The sequence below is a fragment of the Fringilla coelebs genome (genome assembly GCF_963513975.1).
Source record: "Fringilla coelebs genome assembly, chromosome: 25".
Classification (NCBI taxonomy): domain Eukaryota; kingdom Metazoa; phylum Chordata; class Aves; order Passeriformes; family Fringillidae; genus Fringilla; species Fringilla coelebs.
The window spans coordinates 6,551,183-6,569,726 of NC_140051.1; positions in this window are offsets into that span (position 1 = coordinate 6,551,183).

The window sequence follows — 18,544 nt, forward strand, 5'->3', positions numbered from 1 at the left end:
CTCTCCTCTCCTCTCCTCTCCTCTCCTCTCCTCTCCTCTCCTCTCCTCTCCTCTCCTCTCCTCTCCTCTCCTCTCCTCTCCTCTCCTCTCCTCTCCTCTCCTCTCCTCTCCTCTCCTCTCCTCTCCTCTCCTCTCCTCTCCTCTCCTCTCCTCTCCTCTCCTCTCCTCTCCTCTCCTCTCCTCTCCTCTCCTCTCCTCTCCTCTCCTCTCCTCTCCTCTCCTCTCCTCTCCTCTCCTCTCCTCTCCTCTCCTCTCCTCTCCTCTCCTCTCCTCTCCTCTCCTCTCCTCTCCTCTCCTCTCCTCTCCTCTCCTCTCCTCTCCTCTCCTCTCCTCTCCTCTCCTCTCCTCTCCTCTCCTCTCCTCTCCTCTCCTCTCCTCTCCTCTCCTCTCCTCTCCTCTCCTCTCCTCTCCTCTCCTCATTCCAAGGTTTCTGGAGCACAGCCATCCATCCAGGCCTGTGTTCCAGGAGGAAATTGCTCACTTTGCTCTTTTCCCTGGACATGAGGTAGGTGAAAAAACCCAGATGAGGTTAATCCATAAAGAGGGAGAGCTGCAAGGTGTAAAATTCCCCATTGGAGAGAAACCCTGGGTGCAGCATCAAGGGCTTTGTTACTGATACCCCCACCCAGTGCCAAATTCTGGGATAACGTGGCTGGACAAGCCATGAGGGTGTGCACATCCACTGATCCCAGCAAGTCCCAAACACCTGGAAAAATTGATATCTTTTATCCCTGTTCAGTTTAGCAACAAAAAGGGGGAAAATCCACCTTTAAATCTCCATTGTCTCATTATTCCTGAATCAATAGCAGGGGATAAAGGGGGAACAGAGTTTAAAAAAAAACGGAATTGCTTCTTCTTTCTAAAGCTAATTTGGTGTCCTATGGATCACACTTGTGTTGGGAGCATTCCAGACACAACAATTCCTTTGACATTATTTTAATCAATATTTTGGGAAGCTAAAGAGGCATCCCAGGAATGTGATGTCACTGCATTCCATGGGAAACTGAGGCACAGGAAAGGGAGACTCTGCTTTTGTAACCCTTTTTACAATGGGAATATCAAAGGCATGGAATTCCAAAGCAATGGGAATCTCAGAGCAATGGGAATTTCAGAGGAATGGGAATCTCACAGCAATGGGAATCTTGAAACAATGGGAATCTAAGAGTGATGGGAATTCCAAAGCAATGGGAACCTCAAAGAAATGGGACTCTCACAGCAATGAGAATTCCAAAGCAATGGGAATTCCAAAGCAATGGGAATCTCAGAGTGACAGGAATCTCACAGCAGTTGGAATCTCACAGTAATGGGAATCTCAGAACAATGGGAATCTCAGAACAATGGGAATTCCAAAGCAATGGGAACATAAAAGAAATGGGACTCTCACAGCAATGGGAATATTGTGGGCAATGGGAATCTCACAGCAATGGGAATTCCAAAGCAATGGGAATTTTGAAGCAATGGGAATCTCATAGCAATGGGAGCCTCAAAGAAATCGGAATCTCACAGCAATGGGAATCTCAGAACAATGGGAATCCCACAGCTATGGGAATTCCAAAATAATGGGACTCTCACAGCAATGGGAGTCTCAAAAAAATGGGAATTCCAAAGCAATGGGAGCCTCAAAGAAATGGGAATCTCACAACAATGAGAATTCCAAAGCAATGGGAATCTCACAGCAATGGGAATCTCAGAACAATGGGAATCCCACAGCAATGGGAATCTCAGAGCAATGGGAATCTCAGAACAATGGGAATTCCAAAGCAGTGGGAATCTCACAGCGATGGGAATTTCAAGCCCTGAGCTCTCCATCATGGCTTTGTGGTTGTATTTGTCAGTGTTGTTTGTTGATCCAAGCCTGAATCCCACCTCCTCCTTGGGAGGAGAAAAATGTCCCTGGGAAAAGCCTGCTGCCATTTTCCCTGCAGATAAAAGAAAGATGAAGCCATTCATCCTTGGCCAAGCACCTGGAACTCCCTCCAAGGGCAGGGAAGAATTCCTTCTCTTTCCAAGCTAAACCTGAAGCCCTCAGGGCTGCCTAGAAGATGTTCCTGAGGCTGCTTTTTCCTGAGGACGGTGTTGGGAACGATGTGGAGAGGGAAGCCAAGGATCGGTTGTCATTTCTCCTGCATTGATTCCCTTTTTTCCTTTGTTTTATTTGGGGATAATTAACAGCTTTGCCTAATACAGAATTAATTCCTTGTGTCGTTGCATTAATTAGCATTAAAGAGATCCTTATATCACTGTCTGGAGCTGAAAGGAGACCGAATCCAGCAGCAAAGTCAGCACAACTTTTCCATGTTCCCCATCAGAATGCGGCACAAAGGTGGAAGAAAAACATCCGGATGAGGCTTTTCCCCAAAAAAAACCCATCTCCCAGCAGCAATGCAGCACTGCAGCATCCCAGAGGATATGGAGAGGGGAAAATATCTCCAGGAGAAGGCTGATTTTCTCCCTGTCAACATTTTTCTTCCCTGGAAGCTTTAAAGCCCTGATGTTGTTATCTCGATGTTATCTAAACCCTCCAAATCCACTTAAGACTCTCCAGAACTTCCTCGGGGGCTGGAGCACAGTAGGATCTTTAGGAAAATCTGCCTTTTTCTGGCAGTTTTGGGCAGCAGAACATTGTCCCACAGACTTCTTTCCCAGGAGGTGCTCTGGAAGGAGCTTCTCGAGCCTGGGGTGGGTTTTTATTGCCATATTCCTGGCAGGTTGTCCCCAGCATGGGTTGGCAAAAGGGGAAGGGGGAGTTTGGAGAGCACAGGGCAGGAAGTCCTGGAGCGGTTTCCAGGTTCCATCAGTGCTGGTGACATCTGGGGATGAGTGCTGGGAAATGCTGCTGATGGGAAGGAGAGGGAAAAGCCCTTCTCAAGCCAACTGGAACATCTCCAGTGGTCAGGAGAACAACTGTCTCCAAATTTCCATAACAATAATCCTGATTTGAAAGGGAAGGGGCCCATCCCTGTCCTGGAGTAGGTTTTGAAGGTTATTAGGAAACTCCAGATGAAGTCAGGAGCTGCAGGATCCAATATCCCTCACCAGGGGAGATGCTGAGCCCAGGATCACGGCTTTGGGATTCAACTTCTGGGATGAAACCTTTCCAGGCACTAAAACTCCTCTGGCCCTGCTTTCTCTGGCCCTTTAGAGCCACAAAATTAATAAATTGGGAATAATTTTAATATGAACCCCGGAACTGGGAGTTTAAACAAGACAAAATCAATGTGAGGCTGAGGAGTCTCTCAGCTCTATTGACAGCCCTGCCTGGCGTTTTTCCCCTTGATGTGGCAGAATAAAAACCAAAAGCTGCCTTCGTTTTTTTAATTAAGACTCCGGCATTATCAGGCTTTACAAGGCAGAGCCAATGCACAGATGAATTCCCATTTAATTAAGCTTTCCAAGAAACTTTTGAAGACTGCAGATTAAATGTGGGCTCAGATTTCTTGCAGGGTTTGTTGTTTGGGTTTTTTGTTTTTATCATTACTATTTGGGGGAAGTTTTAATTGTTTTCCTGGAGCTTGATAAAGAAAAATAAGAATAGAAATCATTATCTGCAAGATAGAGCTTGATGAGTTTCCATTTGTGGAGCAGCCTGGATGCATCTTTCTCTCTATAACATATATATTTATAAAAAATAAATAGTGTGTGTATGGATAGTGAAAACTGTGATGTATTTATACTCAAAATATCTCCTTGATATATTTTTACATGTATTATTATGTATTTATTACATTCATTTACTATTATGATTATATTATTATTTACTATTATATATTTATTATATGTATTATATGTATTGTATTATATAATTTATTATATTAATTTATTATCTATTATCATGCATTTATTATATCTATTTTACACGTAGTATATGTATTTATTATACAGGTATTATATGCATTTATTATATATTATTATGTATTTAGTATATACATTTATTATATGTATTAAAAGCATTTTAATCTGTATTATATCTAATATATGTATTTATTATATGTGCTATTATGTTATTATTATGATATGTGCTATTATGTTTTTATTTTATATATTACTATTATGTTAGTATTTGTAATACATATTTATTCTATGTATTTATAATACATAGAATATGTATTTATAATATATAGAATATGTATAAATACACAATATGTATTTATAATGTGAGTTATTATGTATTTATTATATACATTTGTTTAATATATTTATTCTTTTTATTTATGCCCCAGATAGAACAGGCAGCCTGGAAAAAATCCAGAAGTCAAACACAGGGATGAAAGGAGGATTTGGGAAAGGAGAAAATCCCTGACTACCGTTTGCATTTCGTGTGTCTATTTCAGTTTCCTTGCACTGAGATACAGGCAGGGCACAGAGGAGGGGCCTGGACACAATTCCATTCCTTTTCCCTTGGGAATGTGGCAGCCAGTGGGAACCCTTGGAGCTGTTGAGGGCAGCATCTCCTGGGGCCGGTTCCTGGGGGTTCCCACTGGGGGCATTCCCTGCTGGGGTTTTCCAGGGAATCTGATGTCATTGTGTGTGTTTTGGTGCCAATATTGGGGGATTTTTTCCATTGTTTGTTTAGTTCCAGTGGGAAAACATCCGTTAATCCCATTACTGTTCCGGTGTCTGAGTGTCTGCAGGAGTGCAGAGCAGGGAATGTGAGGATGCAGAAATCCCTGGGTTTGGGGGGAGGCTTTTCCACGGTGATCCATGTGCCAGGTGCTCCTGAACACCTGGAAAGCCTCTCCAGATTCCCAGCATCCATGAGCAACAACCTTTGGGCTAGAGGTGGGGAGGTGATGGAACTTGGAATGTCAGCTGGGGTGGGACTCAGGGCCTGGTAAATTTAATAATTTAATAATTTAATACCCTGGGGTGCCAAATCTCTTACCAAAAGTCCTTGTGGTGTATTTTGAGGGAAATAACCCCATGGATGTAGGGTGGGGAGGCTCTGGCACCAGTTACCCAGAGAAGCTGGGGCTGCCCCATCCTGGGAAGTGTCCAAGGCCAGGCTGGATGGGGCTGGGAGCCACCTGGGGTGGTGGGAGGTGTCCCTGTTATGGGGTGGAGCAGGAAGAGTTTTGAGGTCCCTTCCAACGCAGTTCTAGGATTTGATGCCATGGGAAGTTCAAATGCACCTGTGGAGCACAGCCAAGGGGACTGTGCCATGGCAGTGGGACACCCATGTCACCCCTCCATGGCCCTGGCCCCAGCTCCTTTGCAAGGACAGGAGGGCCTTAAATGAACTTTGGGGAAGGTTATGGGGTATTTTAAAGACTCTGCAAGTCCTGAATTTACAGAGCCATTCCCAGGTGTCCGTGCTGAGCTGCCCATCCCTCCAAAATTTGTGCTCACTTGACATCTGGTGGGATGATCTGACCTCTCCCTCTCCGAGGATTTGCCTCAGAGCAGGGTCTGAGTGCTGCAGGTTTTCCTAGGTTACAATATAAAAATGCATTCTATTCCCATCCTCAGGAACTGCTGAAACCAGGAGGGGCATGGTTTTTTCCTTCTCTCCTGTGAATAGGCCCATCAATGTCTTGCCACATGGCTCAGAGATAACTCCCTCCAGGAGCCATCTTTGTTTAATGGATAATCAAGGACCCACAGCATGGCTCAGAAGAATATCAGCCCATTGTGAGATGCTCCGCCCACAGGGGAGGAGCTAAGCATCCCCACCTGGGTATAATCTGGGGTTTGGGACACAAGATGCAGTCTCTCCACTGCATTCCCAGAGGAATGACTGGCTTTTCCACTGGGTCTTCAGAGGAAGACTCCACCCTTCTACAGGATCACTGCTGCAGCCAGCAGTCCAACTGGACTGCTCCCAGCACCCTGACCAGCAGGCTGTCAGGTTGTATTCTGACTTTGTCAGGGGTTTTTCTTTTGTATTACTGTGTGTATTTTAGTTTTCCTTTTCCTGATAAGTTGCCTGGGCCGGCTGTTGTCTGTCTCTGCCCAGACAAGGGTGAGATGGGTTTGCTCCTATTGGGCTTCAAAGGACGAGGCTGGACTCTCAGGTTTTTGGTCTTCAATATTGTTTATTATTTCTTATCTACAAAGTTTTTCTTTTGCCCAGCCGGGGTCTGACCAGCAAGGCAGCCAAAGGCTGCCCACAGGGTGGTCGTGTCTTTTTATAACAAGGACTATGTAAATAATATTTATCTTTTGTCCCCAATACTTATCGTTTTTATTACCAAGTGTACCTTCACTAAGAATCTATCAAAAATATCTACGTCACACAGAAAATGGAAGACATGAAGAAGGAAGAAGAACCACGAGGCAGGCCCCAACTCTCTCCATCTTGTCTCCACAACCCCCCTGTACCAAAATCTTAATATCTGTGTTTTGTCCTGTAATTATACTATTTCTATATCCTTTAAACCCCAGTGATTCTCATATCCCCATATACAGGTGGTACATCTCTTGAAGGGTCAAAATTAAGCCACCAGGCACTTTTGGCAACATTCCAGGACTCCCGAGCCCCCCAAGGATTCTCTTGGTGGCTCTGGACATCAGGAGCAATATGCTGAGTTCCCACAATAAATTATATTTCTGACTTGGAGTCTCTCACTGGTTTTGCTTTTCAAACCAGAGCACAGGTGAGCCCCAAAGCTGCCCTGAGGGCCGGGATGTTCCCACCACCCCCTGTAGGGTCACAGCACCATCTCAACTCCTGCCCCAGGGACCAAGTCAGAAAGATCAGGAGATTCCAAGGTGCCAGCAAGGCTGGGCATCATTTTGGGACATCCATGGGATGCCAGCTGTGTCCACAGCAGGGAGAGCCCTGCAGGAAGTTGAGGAGTGGAAGCAGGCAGGAAAAAATGCTTGGACACCTGCTGGGAAGAGAGAGGCCCTGGAAAGGGATGAGAGGCACTAATATGGGCATTGAGCCACCCTAAAGTCCAGCCCAACCCCCCACAGCCCCTGCCCTGTGCACTCAGCCCCTTTTTGGGGCAGTTTGAGGTTTTCTGGCAGTTCCTGCATCGGCTCCACGGCCAGGAATAAACCAAAGAGCTCTCTGGCAGCTCTGACCTGCTGCATTCCCCACAGTTCCTGGGATTTCCAACATCCTCTGCTTTCAGGAGCTGCTCCACACCTCATTTGGGTTCCCAGGCAGAAGAGCAAGCCCAGCCCTGTGTCAGATATCGGAGTGTGGGATATTTTTGGGACCCAATCCCTGAAGTGGATTTTTCCCAGCACCAAGGCTGCGGCTCCAGTGCCATCTCATGGGTATCCCGGGATGCTGCAGCCTGGCCGTGCCTGGCTGATCCAAAGCTTTGTGGGGCCACATCCAGACCCTTTTGGAGCAGAGGTGGCCATCTGGAGCAGACCACGGAGGGTGATACCAGGGGACACCTGGATTTGAAGGTGGTGGCACCATGGAAAGAACACACAGCCACACTCAGGACTCTGCCTGCAGGAAAAAAAAAAAAAGGAAAATCAGAAAAACTTGCAATTTTACTAGAAATGGATGCTTCTCCCTAAGATAAATCCCATTTGGAGCTGCTTCAGACAGGGCTGAGCTCTCACTGCTCTGGGGCTGGAGGGCTCCAGGCTTGCCCTGGGCACTGATGCATCTCTTTTATTTTTCCAAGGGAAAAACAATCAGAAAAACTTGCAATTTTACTAGAAATGGATGCTTTTCCCTAAGATTTGGGGGATGCAGAAAGGGCTGGGAGCAGCCTGATGGAGCATCCCACCATCACTGTAAGCACCGACACCTGTGCTGGAACAAAGTGCCCAGGCTGGAGATTTTCCCAGGGATAAATCCTTAGGGGGAAAAGACGGTGAGTAGGATTTTAAATTAAATTCTTGTTAAAATATTGTTTAACAAAAATATTTGACTGCTTTTCGTAGCACTAAAATCCAGCCAGCACAGCTGGATCATTCCGCAGTGACGGGGATGGAGCTGCAGCCGGGGCTGTGCGGGCAGACCTGGAGGTGGCAGTACAGCCCTTCCGATGGAGAACCTCAGCCCCAGTCCCGCTCCTCCATCCCAAATCCCTCTCCTTGGAAATGCCAGAAGTGAGCCCCAAGAGCCAAACCCTTGTTTTCCTCCTCTTTTTTGCATCCCCTGTGAGAAATTCTGAAAATTTCCATTCTGAAAACGGAAATTGGCTTGTGGGGTTTTAATGTGTGGGGTTTGGGGATGAGCTGAATCCAGGGGAATGAGATCCTAAAACCTTTTGCCAGCAGCACCCCTGATAAGTGAAATGAAGCCATCCCAGTTAGACTCCAAAGGGAATCAAATATCCACTCAAATGCCCTGGGAAAGCCATTAACACCAAACCCCACATTTGGGATCTGGTGTAACACAGCCACCCTCAGCAAATGATTTCTAATCATAATTTTTTTTATCCTGGGCACTGCTTTGGCTAAGTTTTTGCTTGTTTATTTGGAGATTTTTGATGAATTCCAGCTCTTTCTCATCGCCCTGTGGCAGGGGGATTTTCTGGGTTCCCCCTTGGACAAATCCTGAAGTGCAGGGAATCAAACATCCAAGACTTTCCCTCATTCCCACATCATGTTTGGGCATCCCTGTCTGAACAAACTCATTTCAAAACCATCAAATAAAGGTGTTCCAAGGCAGCTATTCCAAGTATTCCAAGCCAGGTGTTCCAAGGCAGGTATTTCAAAGCAGGTGTTCCATCTCAGCCTTGTCCCACAGCAAGATGGGTCAGCATGGCTGTTTTTCAGGATATAATTTTCTGGGTTTATTTCCTTTCTTTGCATTGAAAATGAAGACTTTCCAGCATTCCTGTGAGCAGCTGGGAGCTGTTTTCTCCCAGAAAAGCATTCCCAAAGCCCCAGGATCGTGCAGCCTGTGGGATGCTGAGTGCTGGGGTGAGGGAATGGAACCACTTGCCATCCAATCCAAATATTAAATTCCTTAATTAATGCACGTCCTCATCAGGAAAACCCAACAAGCCCCATCAGAGGCCAGACCTCTGTATTGACCTGGAAATAACTCCTGCTCAGTGCCTCAGTTTCTCCATCTGGAAAATGAGGCTTGGGGATTGCAGGTGATGGGAGGAAGGCATGCAGAGGCACGCTGGCTCCTCAGCCTGCATGGATAACAGCTGGAACTGGAAATCCATCAGGAAATAAATCCCATTTGGGGCTGCTTCAGACAGGGCTGAGCTCTGGGGCTGGAGGGTTCCAGGCTTGCCCTGGGCACTGATGCATCTCTTTCATTTTTCCAAGGATAAAAAGCAAAAGGGAAGAGGGTTAAGGAAATACAAGAAGTGGGTTTTTTTTTCTCTGGGGAAAAAAGTGGTTTTTTTCCCTGAGTTTTTTTCCCTGGGCTCAGAGAAGAGGTTTGGGGTTGTTTCCAGTCCTGGTGCTCCCAGCCTGTCTGCAGCTCTCACACTTCTCCTTCCCTTTGTGAAAATACAACAAAATGAGACTATTCAGATGGGTTTTTCGCCTGGAACTGGGGAAAAGAAGGGATTTTTGAGGTGTTTACAAGAGAACTCAACATCTGGCTGAAAGCATGATGACCCCAAAGGTGACACTGTTGTTCCTTTGGCTCATTTTGGCCCCTGGACATTGAGGTCCCCTGGTGTGACCCCAAACTCCCAGAGTCCCTGGGTGTGCTCCAAAGTCTCCTGTGCCTGGCAAATCCCACACTGAGGGTGGGGTGGGCTCCTCTTGTTGCCTTTGGCTCAGCTCCAGCCAGAGCTACCCAGGGAAATGCATCCCTGAAGGTCCTGCAGGGTGACCTGGCCTGACCTCCTGTCCAGCAGTGCATTATTTATCCCCCATGGTGCTTCCCAAAAGGGATGGAGAGGCTGGAAAATGTGTCCTGCACCGAGGTCAGCCCCCCAAGGATAAGATTTAATGGAAGTCCTGAGGCCAAGTCTCCAGATCCCTTCGATTTCAGCCTCCTCTGAGATGTTTGGAATTTTCAAGGTAACTTTGCTCCCTGTTGAAAAAACACCCCTGAGGGAGCCACCACCAGCCAAGAAAGTTGATCTGGAGAAGACATGTAGCAGAGTGAACATGAAGTGAGTTTTTTTTCCAGTCTCTGGTTGGGTTTGTTCCTAGAGCTGGAACTGGAAGCACAAAGCAGCAGCAAGTGGAGCATCCAGGAGGAAAAAGGGGGATCCTGCTGGCTCTGAAAGCCCTACAGAGTTCACAGAATCACTGGGTTGGAAGAGACCTTCAAGATCATCCAGTCCAGCCCAGCCCCAACACCTCACCAACACAGTGGCACCCAGAGCCACATCCAGGCTTTGTTAAACACACCCAGGGATGGGGACTGCACCACCTCCCTGGGCAGAACATTCCAGAACTTTATCACCCTTTCTGTAAAATCATTTCCCTGCTATCCAGCCTGTATTTCCCTTGGTGCAGCTGGAGGCTGTGTGCTCTGGCTGTGTCAGTGCTTCAGAGTCAGAGAACTCCTGCAGCCCCTCAGCTCTGTGAGGATGATGATGAGGCTGGGGTTTGCTTTATTCAGCTGCAATGGAAATTTAGGCAGAGCTGGCTGGGAATAACCACAATGCAGAAGCAGGAGAAGAGGGCCCAGACCCAGCTCCAGCATTTGGACATGGAATGAAGCTCCATGGAAGTGTCCAAGGCCAGGCTAGGTGGGATTTGGAGCAACCTGGTCTAGTGGAACGTGTCCCTGCCCATGGCAGGGGGTGGAATGGGAAGGGCTTTAATGTCTCTCCCAACCCAAAGTGTTCCATGATGCCATAAACCAGCTCCTGGGAGAGGCTCTGGGATGGGGCAGGTGAGCAGCTCCCAGAACAGGACACCCCTGACTTGTCTGGGAATTGGAAGCTCAGGCCTTGCAGCCCCTGGCCCATCAGCTGTGCCAAGCCTTCCTTGGGAAGGAGAGAGCCCAGAGAACCCCCTTTCTGAGGTGTGCTTTGTGGACAGAGGGTTCTGCCTTTCCCTGCAACCCCGCTCAGAATCATCCCCAGCTCCCCATTCCCTGCTCTGGATGTCATTGTGTCACATGGGAATCAGCAAATCTCTTGGATTTGGAGCCAAGAAGCAAAATCTGGGAAGGCCGAGTGCCTGTCTCTGCTGGAAAGGACACGCATGGATTTTTTCCTGGCAAAACCATTAAAGAAAATGCAATTAAAAACTAAAACCTTCTTTGACTTGCAAAATCAGCCTTGTGCTTGGCAAACCAGAGATGTTTAATGAATTCCCTCTCTGCTGAGGTTGACTGGTTGGGGTAAACTTCCTCCTGGCTAATTATGGAGTCCAACTAATTCCTGCAAGGCAGCCTTCGATGGTTAGGCCAGCAGATAAGCCTGGTCTAAGCCAAGGGCAGTTCTCCTGAGCTTCCAGTGAGGGAGAGGAGGAGCTTGGTGCTGCAGCTGGTCCCAACTCACTCTTGGATCAGACAGGGAACCTTGGGAAGGGCAGTTCTGGCTCAGGTAACTCCTCCCCTGGTGTCAAATGAAGTTCCCTCTAGAGAAGAGAATTCACTCCTTTGTGTGTTTTCCCCCTTTAAAATGGGAGCATTTTGCACAGGGTTGAGGACAGAAATACACACAAATGCAGTCACATGAATATTTAATTTACATATAATAAATTTATTTAAATAAAGAGTTACCTATAGAGCACCCCTGGGGACAGAACTGCAGCTCAAAGTGACACAGGCACAGGTGGATGGAAAACCAGCCCTGGTGGCCAAATGCCTTCCATGATGGAATGGCTTTGGTTTATACTCAACCATGATAAATTCCCTGCCTCAATTCCCAAATGCCTTTTGCAGTTCCCACCCTAACTTTGCCCTCCAAAAATCAGCATTACTACCCAGTCACCCTCTCACCCGGGGGAAAGCTCTTTGACACAGCAAGGGCTCGGACTTAATTAATTCATCCAGATCTTGTATGGTTTGGGACCAATCTATCCTGTTTTGTTGTTAACAGCCAGTTTATCTCAGATCTGAGTAAAATCCCTGGCAAATCAAACTTGGACATCTCAGCCTGAACCTTGGCACCCTCAAACCATCTGAGCATCAAAGCAAGCTCCAGCTAAGAGATGATTTTGCATCCAGGGTATCCAGGCAACTGGAAATGGAAAAGAATGCCCCAGTGAGAGGGAAAAGAAGGATTTTGGGGGAGGAAAGCTTGTGGATCATGTGAAGGAAGAGGAAGACACATCCCTGGAGGATTTGTAGCCATTTCTAATCCACGAGGTTATCTCCAAACCCACAGTGATTCCTGTATGTATGGCAGGAGCAGGGTACCAGGCACTGCTATTTCCCCTCTCCACATCCAAATCTGATCCACTGCAGGATCAGATCTGAGTAAAATCCCTGGAAAATCAAACTTGGACATCTCAGCCTGACCTTGGCACCCTCAAACCATCTGAGCATCAACACAAACCCCACCTAAGGGACGATTTTCCATCCAGGGTTTCCCACATCGAGCCCTGTGTGTCCCAGCAGAGCCTTCATTCCACCTTTCTGCCTTTTCAAACAGCAGGAGATGAATGAAAATTCCCCCCAAAAAACCCTTAAGTCCTTAAATGCAGATGTTGGTGATTCCAACATCCCTGGGCATCTCCTCCCAGCAGCCAAACCTGTCCTGGCTCTGCTTGGAGGGGGGTGAATATCAGACCCAGCGCAGTGCCCAGAGCAGCCTGACCTGAGCTGACCCCCAGCCAGAGCCAAAACCCCTCATCCCATCCTCTGGGCTGGGCTTTGTTCTCTCCCACAGCAGCACTGAGGTTAATCATGTTCCAGACGGAGGAGCTGCACCTCTGCCTGCCCAGAATCAGGGATTTAGCCCTAATTAAGGGGTGGTGCACAGCCAGAGCCTCCAGCAGCCTGGGGTTCTTCATTAGCCCCATTAATTTGGCTGCTCTGGGGCTCTAGTGGAAAGCTCTGAGCCCTGGCTGTAAAAAGCCACGGCTGGAAATCCGAGATCCCTCACCCAGCACCTCCTGCTTTATTTCAAGGCTCTGCTCTGCCCTCCTGCCTCCCCCTGGGGGTCGAACTCAGACCTCTCCAGAAACCTTAACGAGACCCTGTTTGCCTTAAAAAACCTTCTCCTTTTCCTTATTTGCAACGTGATATCCCCATTTTACAGCTGGGTAGTGCATGGATTTCCCAGGAGCGACCCCCAGCTCAGAGTTACCTCCAGCTCCGCGGGGGGAAAGCTGCAAGGACAGCACAGCTCCACTCCTGCATTTAAGGAAAGAAATAGCCCTTCAAAAAGGGTTTTTGGGGGAATTTTCATTCATCTCCTGCTGTTTGAAAAGGCAGAAAGGTGGAATGAAGGCTCTGCTGGGACACACAAGGCTCAATGTGGGAAACCCTGGATGGAAAATCATCTCTTAGGTGGGGTTTGTGTTGATGCTCAGATGGTTTGAGGGTGCCAAGGTCAGGCTGAGATGTCCAAGTTTGATTTTCCAGGGATTTTACTCAGATCTGATGCTGCAGTGGATCAGATTTGGATGTGGAGAGGGGAAATAGCAGTGCCTGGTATCCTGCTCCTGCCATACATACGGGAATCACTGTGGGTTTGGAGATAACCTCGTGGATTAGAAATGGCTACAAATCCTCCAGGGATCTTCTGCAGGGATCCTCTTCCTTCACATGATCCACAAGCTTTCCTCTCCCAAAGTCCTTCTTTTCCCTCTCATTTTTTTCCATTTCCAGTTTCCTGTGCACATGCAGGACTCTCTGGGACAGCCCAGCTGGAGAGGCAGAGGCAGATGAAGAGCACGGAATTACCTTGGGGGAAAAGAGACAACTTTGAGGGAAAACTGAGCTGGAAGACACCAAAAGGGGCTAAAGAGAGGTTCTGCCAAAGGGATGGGGCTGGGCAGGAGGGTGGGACTTCAGTGGGGGAAAAGGATTTATCCCCCTCAACTCTGCTCAGGTGAGACCCCACCTGCAGAGCTGCTTCCAGCTCAGGGAAACCCAACAACAGAAGTGGCTGGAGCTGCTGGAGAGAGTCCAGAGAGGCTCCAGAGCTGCTCCAGGGCAGGAGCCCCTCTGCTCTGGAGCCAGGCTGGGAGAGCTGGGGGTGCTCACCTGGAGGGGAGAAGGCTCCAGGGAGAGCTCAGAGCCCCTGGCAGGGCCTGAAGGGGCTCCAGGAGAGCTGGAGAGGGACTGGGGACAAGCATGGAGGGACAGGACACAGGGAATGGCTCCCACTGCCAGAGGGCAGGGATGGATGGGAGATTGGGAATGAGGAATTGTTCCGTGTGAGGGTGGGCAGGCCCTGGCACAGGGTGCCCAGAGCAGCTGGGGCTGCCCCTGGATCCCTGGCAGTGCCCAAGGCCAGGCTGGGGAGGACTGGGAGCAGCCTGGGACAGTGGGAGGTGTCCCTGGAGTTAGGTAGGAACAAGATGGTTTATGAGGTTCCTTCCAACCCAAACCATTCTGGGATTCTATGGAATTTTCTGTATTTCCCTTGGGTCAGGGTTGAGAGCAGCCCCTTCCCATGTGAGAGCTCCATACACAAACTCACCCCTGAACAGGCATCAACCCTGGCTCAATAAAACAATTATGAAACAATATCAGCAATTATTAAGAAATAAACCCATTTCCCCGCTCCGTTTTTTTTGAAACATCGAACGTGGCAGGATGAACAATGGAGGGACAGGGAGAAATAAAGAAATAAAGGGAAAGGAATCATATGGAAGCAATTAGCAGGAACTTCAGTCAGGAAAACCTGACGGTGCTTGTAGCATTAGGGCTCAAGTGATCGGTGCTGTGGGACCATAACTCACCCACACTGCTGGCATTTTCCCTGCAGATGTGGGTTTATGCAGGAATATCAGCTTACCCCTTGGAAAAATTCACCTGGGGAGGGCTGTCCAGCCCTGGAACAGGGAGTGTGGGATGTTGGGATTTACCCACGGGCTGGGCTGGGGGAGAGATGGGCTCAGGGGGAGTTTGGGTTAATGTGGCAGCCAGAGGGGGATGCTGGATGCTTTGTCTTGTGAGAAAGGAAATTCCCCTGCTTGCAGAATTCCCAGGGGTTTTTACAGGTACTGGAGAATGCCAAACTTTTCTATTTTTGGGAAGGAGGGCAAGGAGAATTTGGAGTTTCTTGAGGAAGACGCTCTCCATACCCTGCTCACCACTGCACACAGGAAGAGTTCAGGTTTAGATGCTCATTATTTTTTATAAATAAGTTGTAAGTCTTATAGTATTTCTCTAATGAGTTAAACAATGGTTAACTATTTTTTATACAAGTTCTTTAAAGGTTAAACTCTCTAATTAAGAAATGACACCTAAATTATTTTTACTTTTAACTTAATAACTAATCACTCGAAGTCTGCAATGCAGACTTTTCTGTCTAATTATAAAATACTACCTAAACTTGTGAAGAAGAAGGACCAGCTACTGCTCTAAAACTTATCTTAACTTTATATTCTAAACCCCTAAACTCTAAGTTTTCTACTTTGTGATATTACGCATTTTTAATCAACTATACACTTGTAATCTTAGTGCTATCAATCAATTTTGGAAGATTTTTTCACAGCCTCAGGCCAAACACAGTCTGTTAGTACAGAAAATCTAAAATTCTCAGCATCTAGAACTCCAAACCAGCCCTGAAGACCAACTCCACCTGAAGCAATTTGGCAATTCCAAAGGAATAAATGACCCTTTGCTCTACAAAAAGCAGCTTTGGTTTGGATCTTTTTCCCAGTGCAAGGCCACAACAAATGCTGGTTTTTCCCGTGGGGCTGGAATTGAAGTTCCCAGTGGGGTTTATACCACAGAGCCCCTTGGATGAGAGATGCATCCTGGTTTTTCTGAGAGGTTTTCTGGGGGATAAATTGTTCCCTGAGGTGGGGATGCTCCAAGTCACCTGTGGGGATCAGCAGGACCCATGGAGGGCTCTCAGGGCTCAGCTGAGGAATTTGGGGTGCTGCCCAAGGGGAGGGGCAGGATTTGGGGTTTGGCTTTTTTCTTTCACCGTGAAGGTCGGGATTGAAGTGCTGGAGATGGAATTCTGTGTTCAGACTCAAGTGGTTGTTATTTCTTCCCAATGTCACAGTCTCACAATCAGTGAGCTCTGCAGTTCTTCACCAACAAGGCACAAAATGGCTCACTGTCTTTCTCCACAAGGCCTTTTAAGGCTAAACTGTCCAACTAAGAAATGGCACCTAAATTATTTTCACTTTTAACCCAATAAGCAACTGCCTGTGCCTGCAATGGGGACTTTTCTGTCCAATTACACAAAACCACCCAAACCCATGGAGGAGAAGGTCAAGAAGAAGGTGCAGAAAAAGGAGAAGAAACAGGTGAAGGAGAGGGACCAGCCTCAGCCCTAAAACCTCCATTTTAGCTTTATAGCTATTACTGTGTTCTAAAACCTTAAACTCTAAGTTTATCCCACCCTGTGATATCACACACTTCCATTCAAACCCCACACCCACAATCCCAGTGCTATCATTCCATTCTGGAAGCTTCTCCACGGCCTCAGGTCAATGCAGTGTTCTCCTTCATGCACAGAAAGTCTGAAATTCTCAGCAGCCAGGACTCCAGGACAGGATGAGGCTGGAGAGGCTTTGGTGTCCCTCAGAAGGACGCAAGGAAGGTGAGGCAGGGGACAGGAATGAGAAGGAGGTTTTGGCTCATCAGCTCAATGAGAACATTACAGGGATCCACTTTCCCATCCTAATTTAAATTATCCAAGCTAAACCCCCTGGCACTGCCATTTATGGGGAGATGCAGGGTTTGGAGAGCGAGCTGGGGAGGGATGGCAGGGCCAGCCCTGAGCCCAGGGCACCCAAGGGCTCATCCCCATCCCTGCCTGCTCATGGTGACACCAGGGACAGACCCTTGGCATTCCAGACCCTTGGCACTGAAACATCCCAGCTCCAGGCTCTGGGAATGAAAACTTCCCAGCACTGTACAGAGTGGGGAAGAAACGGTTCTGAAATGGGTTCTGGGGTTTCATCATCTCTGGAGGGAAATTCCTCCTCCCTGAATGGTGGTGAGATGCATCTCAAGAGGAACAGGGAAAACGACACTCACCAGACCTAAACCTTCACCTGCCTCCTTTTTTTAGGGTGAAAAGTGATTTTTTCAAATTTATGTATCTCTGGAAATGCTATTCCATCATCCTATGCAATGCCAGTGGGAAACATTCCTATAAATAAACTCTTCACCCTCTGCCTGTGCGATCCCAAAGCCTTGGAAAATAAAACTCTGTTTCCCCATCCCACTGATATTAACCCACAGTGAGTTCTCAGCCCTTTAGGGAGGTGTTTTCCAGAGGAAAATCCTAATGGATGTAAAATCCCCTCTCCAAGTTGCCATAAACCTGCAGCACCATCCCCATCAAAGGGTTCCCAGGGGGCCTGTGAAAGGTGGGATCACATTTTATAGGGGAAAAGAAGGAGAGGAAAAAAACCCAGGGGGATTAAAAAAAATAAAAAAGATAATATAGGGGGAAAAAAGAAAGGAAGAAGAAAACAAATAGAAAAAATAGGTGGGAATTAAAATATTTGAAGGGAAGAACAGAAATAAAAAATAGAAATAGAAAAGAAAGAAAATGTTTAAAAAAAAAGAGAGAGAAAAAAGAAGAGGAAAAGGAAAAGTAGAAAGGAAAAATGGAAAGGAAATAGGAATCAAATGGACAGGAAAAAATGGAGAAAATAGAAAAAATAGAAAAAGATAAATAGAAAAGTGGAAAGAAAAAATGATCATAAGAGAAAAATAAATCAAAATAGAAAAAAAAGTAAGAAAATAGAGAAGAAAAGAAAGAATTGAAAGAAAAATAGAAAGGAAAAAATTAGAAAAACTAGAAAGGAAATATTAAAAAAAAATAGAATGAAGATTGGGAAAAATGGGGAGAAAAAAAGAAAAAAAAAAGAATAAAATAATAGAAAGACAAAAAGAAAAAAAAAAAAAAACCTTGAAGAAAAAAGGTCCCTGCCAGCCCTGGCGCTGAACTGGAGCAGCAGATCCCGCGGTGTGCCGCAGGGCCCGGCAGGAATTCTGCATCCAGCCCCAGCCCCGGGGCTGCTCCCAGTCCCCTCCTGCCCACGGAGGCAGAACAATGCGGGGAGGGCTGGGAAGGGCCTTTGCGGGGATTTCATGGCTCGGGGCCAGCGGGACAATGGCAGGAAAGGGCAGGAGGCAGCGCCAGGGATGGGGAGGGAAGGGCTGGAGCTGAGAGGGGTCAGAGCCAGCAGAGCCATTCCCTCTGTAGGATTAAGCTTTTTTCTTCACTTCTCCTGATTCTTACTACAACACATCTTTCATAGCTCTATTTCTCTAAAACATCTAATCTTATTCACAACACTATTTTTTAAAACTTGTTTGTAGTTCCATTTCTCTCTCAACAATGTCTGTCTTACTCCCTAACATTTCCAAGTCAATGTTTCTTATCTCAAAGTTTACATACAGATACACACTATCTGAGCCTTTTATCAAACTTGGAGAATTTTCTAGAAATCTATTTCCCATAACTGCCTAACCAGGATCCCACTGAGCCTGGAAAACCCTGCTGGAGCAGCACAGTGGGAATGCCACGTGTGCATGGCTGCATTCCTGAGGTGTTGAGGTTTGGATTTATTTTATTGATTCTCTGTTAAGTGGTTCATTCTGTTG